Genomic DNA, 6,420 nt, shown 5'->3' with positions numbered 1-6,420 from the left:
ATGAATATAAAACTGTTCAGTCAAAAGCTCAAAACTTACTTTTATGTTGTAGACTATGCCATTTCACTTTCTGTTTAAAACTTACTTTGAAAACTACTACAAGTTCATATTGGTGATAAATTTATTAATTTAAACACATATAAGAAATTAAAAAAATTTTGTAACATGAAACATTTAGCTCAAAACTCACAAGTTTTTTCTTTCTCCATGTTAAGCTGTAAAGTGTGATTTGAGAAAAAACTCGAATACACTTGACTGTCACCCACGCAGGGCAAACTAATTTCTTGGTGTTGCAGACATGAAATTTTTTTTTTTTACTGTTGGGATGATCCTCCTGAAAAATAAATCATAAATTTTCTATATATAAAAGAGTTGCTGTTTAATTAATAATAGTAAAAAACTCTACTTATTAATTTTTTATTTTGTCAATCTTTTGTTAAAGGTTGTGTGTGTTAATGCAGGAGGAATAGGGGGACAGACACACCTTCATATCCTCAAAACATTTATCATTCCCAACACAAGGAAAGAATTTTAAAGCAAACAGTGGGCAAAGAGTATATACCTCTTCTTCACAAAATGAAATTCTGTGCATGATCGTTGTGTTAATTGTTAATTGGTATTTTAAAGTTGAGTGTCAGCTATAACAGTTCAGTAATAATTAAATATTATCAAATAACTAGAAAAAAATAAGATAACACACTACTTATCTGGTCAGTAACATACTAATGGTTTATTGCAAAGAGGAAGTAACTAAATAGGCTATGTACTTAGTTAACCATTGCAGGTCTTACTATTTAAAAAATTCTGATGCCTAGAAATTTTGCAAACATTTACTTACCATTTATGAAGTTTCTGCTTTTGTATCATAATATTTTGGTCCTTGGAAACATTCTAATTGAGTTACTTTGTGACGGATGAATGCAATGGTGACCCAAAAAAATCAACTTGGGGAACATGGGATTGTTTCCCAGTCATATTTAAAACAAATATGTGGGTTTTCCTTTGGGCCTGGAAAAACATTTAAATATAATGAAGTGTTTACAATGCCAAACTTTAGTTTTACAGAGTGATTTAAGTTGTATATAAGGTTGTAGACTGTAGAGTAATCGGATCTGGAGTACAGTCTGGTAATTATGATCACTACAGAATGAAATGTGGTGAGACCTACAGTGCAGGGTTGATGGAATATAAGTTATGAGGAAATTGGTGTCAAATGGAATAAACACTGTGCATCTAAATATCCATCACATTTTCATTTCCACATGCAAAATATTAGCTTGGTAGTTCATGTGGAGTGCAGTGGTGCAATTTTGACAAGCTGATGTGCAGACCAGGAAGACAATAATTTTTAAACTGAATACATCTCAATCATGTTTTGTATCCCTACCAAGAGATTGTCATGTCATGGAACTAGTGATGTTAATTTTGAAGAAAGAAAGCCAATACGAATTGTATAAAACTATATAATTTTTCTTTATTTGTAATTTGGGTGAAATTTCATCCAGAAGTAATAAATCCAACTTTAAGGGGAAAGATTGGGGGGGTGGGGGTGAAAATAGGGGTGGATTTCAAATATCTTGTATACACTGACTTTCCTCTAGTTTTGAAGATCAAGGGCACAAAATTTCATCAAGCACGGAATAACACTAAAGATTTAAATTATATAAAAATAAAAAACCAACATGCATGCACCTATTCCCAAACAATTATGTAACTGTATTATAAGATTAATTTTTATATTTAAGTAAAAAAATCAAATGTTTAATGCCTAGCTAGTGTAAAGTAATGAAACCAATGGACTGAGCTACTTGTTAAAAGTTATAAAACTTAATAATATTGATATTTTGCTAAAAAAAAAAAATTGAGTTAATTGCAACAATAAATTATAAAATAATACAGTAAATAAAATATTACATGGTTGAGATTCGATTCTGGGATTTCGAAGTCCAAAACCAAACTCTACCCTTTTTTTTATTGCTGGCTGGTGATTTTCTCTACCAACCAGCCAACCATTCTCCCCCCTCCCCCCTCCTTTTGATTTCCTTGTTATTTTATTTTTATAGTTTGACTGTTTCATAGCCTTTGATAAATGGGTGACAAACTTAGACGGATACAACTTTATGCCTGTGCCCAACTGGGGACTCCAACACAGACACCCCAACCACCGTAAGCCGGCACGCATCCAACTGCGCTATGCAGGTTGACTCATTCACCGACATACACTTGACATAAATATTAAGTAGTAAAGATTTGGTTACCAATGTTGTAAGAACAGAAAACAATTTGAGTTTTTGACGTGACGTCTAATAAATCGATGAACGCAGGCTGCACGCACGAAAAAGTGTCCCGTTACGCACATTGTCCCATTACGCTATTGTACGCTTGCGCCGCATCTATCTCTCTTCCACTCGATTGGAACCACCATCGATTTGACTTTTTCGAGGCACATTAAACTTGAAACACTCCCATTCGTTTCCTACTTTTCCTATCATCATCCTATCCTTAACAGAATAACACAGATTGGAAGAAGTTAAATAGCAAACATGTATAAAAGTTATAGTTAAAATAATCTCTTCGTAAAGTAATAAACATATTTGAATTAATGAGTGCAAATAAAAGTAAATTTATCAATTAAATTGTAGATTTCATTTCACTCCTTCTTTGTATCCGTACAAAATAGTGATAATTCAATAAAAATGATTCAATTTAATTCATAAAAGTATGCAATCATTTCATCAATGTTTTGTAATGACGTAGGCACGTTAAACTATCGTCCATAAACCGACTTTACAGACAACCAATTTTTTGATTAGTTTTTGTGACTGTTTAAAAATTTATAAAATGTATTTTAGCAGAAAAGTTTTGCTGAAACAAAGATGATTTGGTGGCACACTGATATGTTTGGAACATCTTCCAATGTTCACGAAGCAACTATATAAAAACAGTGAAAAAAAGTAGTAAAAATTGAAACCTAATATTGCAAGTCATATAGGAAAGAGCAACTAGTCTTAACCTTTAATAGTCCACTTATAAAAAAAAGTGTCACTGTTTAAAAGTCTTACAAAGGCATTCTACCACTATGAAAACTGCAAACCATGCCTGGTGCGTAGAAACAACGAAGTTTGTAATGAGTGAAGAAGTGTCACCCTTAGTGCGCCATGCTTCAATAGCTAATGCACCAGCGATACAGTCACCTTAAGAACATTTGTAGTACATGCTCTTATACAAATTTTCATTGCATTTTATAGGAATATATTACATTAAAAGTAATTCTACTTTTAGTAAAAATTTGTTCAGTAGCCTACCCATCCAAATTATGTACCTATATTGGTAACATACCTACTAACAAGATTTTTACTATAGCTTAGAAACTATATGGGTAATTAGTGCATATTAGAATGATATATTTTGCTGGCTCTTGTAGCATAAAATAAAAAACTGCCACCTTAAGAACATTTTAAGTACTGCATATCTCACAAACTTTAAATTTTATAGAATATAATATTTTTGTATTTAAAGTGATTCTTCCTTAGGTACAAATTAATTTTGTAACAAAATAAGGCTCTAATTAGTACCTACCAGAATTATATTTTTCGCTGGTTCTTGTAGCAAAAGAATAACCAACAACTTTCAAACCATTTATAAATTCATTATATTTGTCCTCTCCTTCAATAAAACCAGAAATAGTATTCCCATCTCCACTTTTTCTACAAATCTGTAGGTGTCTTTCAAGAAATTGATCAAATTTGTACAAGCGTAATAGTAACAAAAAAAAAGCAATAACAGCTTAAGTAGCAATTTGAGCATGACATCACATCTGGGTGCACGATGTTTGTGAATGGTAGGTTACCCTATTGTTGATAGTATAAATTATTCATAACCAACTGTAGGCAAATACATACTTTACAATAATAAAACATATCTTTAGTACTTATGAACAACTACAGTAAAATGAGTTAAAACACTCAAGAGGGTCAATCCATTTCAAATCATCCAGGGGTCTACACCCCACGCCCTCAGATTTTCATGAAATTTTATTTATAGCACCTATGAACAAATATAACAACGCATATTTTTTATTTTGGCCAAATTCGCTTCATTTTTTATTTTATAAGTTTTTTTAGAAAATGGTGCATTTTAACTGATCTGTTATTTGAGGTGCAAGATGGAAAAGGCACTTTTCAGTAAAAATCTAATTGTGAAGTTATTATTTAATACTAACTAATGAATTTTACAATAATTACTTGAAATTTCATCAGGGTTCCAAAAATCAGGTTAAAAATAACATTTGACTCATATTAAACCTTGTTTTCACTCTTTAAAGTTGGCGTTCTGTAATTTTTTTCATCTGTACAGCAATTTCCGTAAATGTTCATAACTTTTTTCTGGCTGATCCAATGAGGATGAGAAATGTCTCATTTGAAAGAGGATGAAAAGTACTATAATAATGTAAAACAAAATTCATGGGTATTTGATGTTATCATTTGATAAAAAGGGGAAAACATATTATATTTCTGAAAAGATGCATGTTAGCTGTAAATCGATATCAAATCAATAGTTAGAACAATTATATTAATTTTATTATTACACATAACAAATAGCTTATACACTCTAATAGGCTAATGAAACTAATCATATAGTTTTAATTTTGTAAAGGCCTGGCAAACCCCCCCCTCCCACCAACCATTTTTTTTATATGGTCATGTGACTAACTGGCAAGGGACTGAGAAGAAATAATAACTTTACACCAAGGAAAAAAAAAAATTTAAATACAAGGAAGGAGATGGAGAAATACATGTGTGGGGGGAGGGGGGGGGCAGTGCTGTAAGGTTTACATTCCAATAGCTGAGAAAAAATACAAAGACTTCTCTTGTGCTCAGAATTCTACTGAAGGCAAATATATGGTGCAATCCAAATTCGAGGGCTCTTAGCATGAAAAGGATTATCCAGGGTTTTTACATAGGTGGGTTCTAACTAACATGGATAATCGAGAGTTTACTGTCAATGTAAATCTCAAGTAAAAGAAGGTTAACTAATTTTAAAGTGTACACAAACTGTGTGTTATGTGTAATAATAAATAAATAAAATTAATATGATTGTTCTAACTATTGATTTGATAATGATTTAGAGCTAACCTGCATATTTTCAGCAATATAATAATTTTATATTTTTTATTTATATAGCAATATAATAATTTTATAATATAATAATAATGATAACATAAAATACCCATGAATTTATATTATTATAGAACTTTTCATCCTCTTTCAAATGAGACATTTCTCAGCCTCATTGGATCAGCCAGAAATAAGTTATGAACATTTACGGAAATCGCTGTGCAGATGGAAAAAATTACAGAGCGCCAACTTTAAAGAGTGAAAACAGGGTTTAATATGAGTCAAATGTTATTTTTAACCTGATTTTTGGAACCCTGATGAAATTTCAAGTAAGAATTGTAAAATTTATTAGTTAGTATTAAATAATATATCACAATTAAATTTTTACTGAAAAGTGTCATTTTCATTTTGCACCTCAAATAAAATGCACCATTTTCTAAAAAAATTATAAAATAATAACTAAAGCGAATTTGGCCAAAATAAAAAACACGCGTTGTTATATTTGTTCATAGATGCTGTAAAAAAAATTTCATAAATATCGGAAAGGGTGGGGTGCAAAATTTTGTTTTCTCTGGATGATTTGATTTGGAATGACCCAAGAGCTAAATACCCTAAATTCGAGCCTTTAAAAATTCAAACTACAACAGTAGTCCAACAGCACAAATAGCAAAATCAATATGGCGATATTGGCGATGCCAGTTCTGTTCCCTGTCTTTATTTTAACAATATCCGGTCATGTGAATTCATATTTTCGTAGTGGCAGCAGTGAGAACCGATACGGAATTGCCTGGGGAAGCCTTCACTTCATTTCACTTCATTAATTTTTGGTGGCCTACAGCGGTGCGTCAATGGCCATAGGGTCATTTCATTTCGTATTCGAAGCTTTTTTTTATTATCATATAATCAATCAAATTACCGTACGTAGATTAACACTCATGCCTTAACCGGGACTCAAACCCAGAACCTCTCGCACTGTAATCCGGTGTGCATCCGACTACGCTACGGTGGTCAGTGGGGAAGCCTAAGTAGTACACAGAGCTGAAACCCTACCCGAACGCACCCAAAGGGTTCACCTTCAGTCAACTTCGGTTTATTTTTATTTTTGTAGACTCATGTTTGTGAATATCAAAAACAATAATAATAGTGAGTTTAAGTGCTTAAATTGTTCAATTTTTGTCATGAGTTTTACGTTAATGCTTTGACACAATTTTGTGTTTACAATACATGGGTTATTAAATAATTTGTTATTGAGTTAGGCACTGTAAAATGATTTCCGTTTGCATGCAGGTGATTGTTAGCAATA

The 6,420-nt window shown here is 31.7% G+C and overlaps 1 protein-coding gene across 1 annotated transcript in view; it reads left to right on the top strand.

Moving 5' to 3' along the window:
• The first annotated feature begins 671 nt into the window (after positions 1–671).
• The window catches only part of LOC134539082 (facilitated trehalose transporter Tret1-like), a 39,668-nt gene continuing 33,919 nt past the window's right edge, over positions 672–6,420 (top strand). The window contains exon 1 of the mRNA XM_063380813.1: positions 672–710. The gene's annotated coding sequence lies outside the window, so the exon portion shown is untranslated. The remainder of the gene's footprint in view (positions 711–6,420) is intronic.

Source organism: Bacillus rossius, chromosome 14 (genome assembly GCF_032445375.1).
Source record: "Bacillus rossius redtenbacheri isolate Brsri chromosome 14, Brsri_v3, whole genome shotgun sequence".
Taxonomy (NCBI): domain Eukaryota; kingdom Metazoa; phylum Arthropoda; class Insecta; order Phasmatodea; family Bacillidae; genus Bacillus; species Bacillus rossius.
The sequence above is the reverse complement of the archived record's forward strand: the minus strand, read 5'-3'. Positions and strand labels throughout refer to the sequence as shown.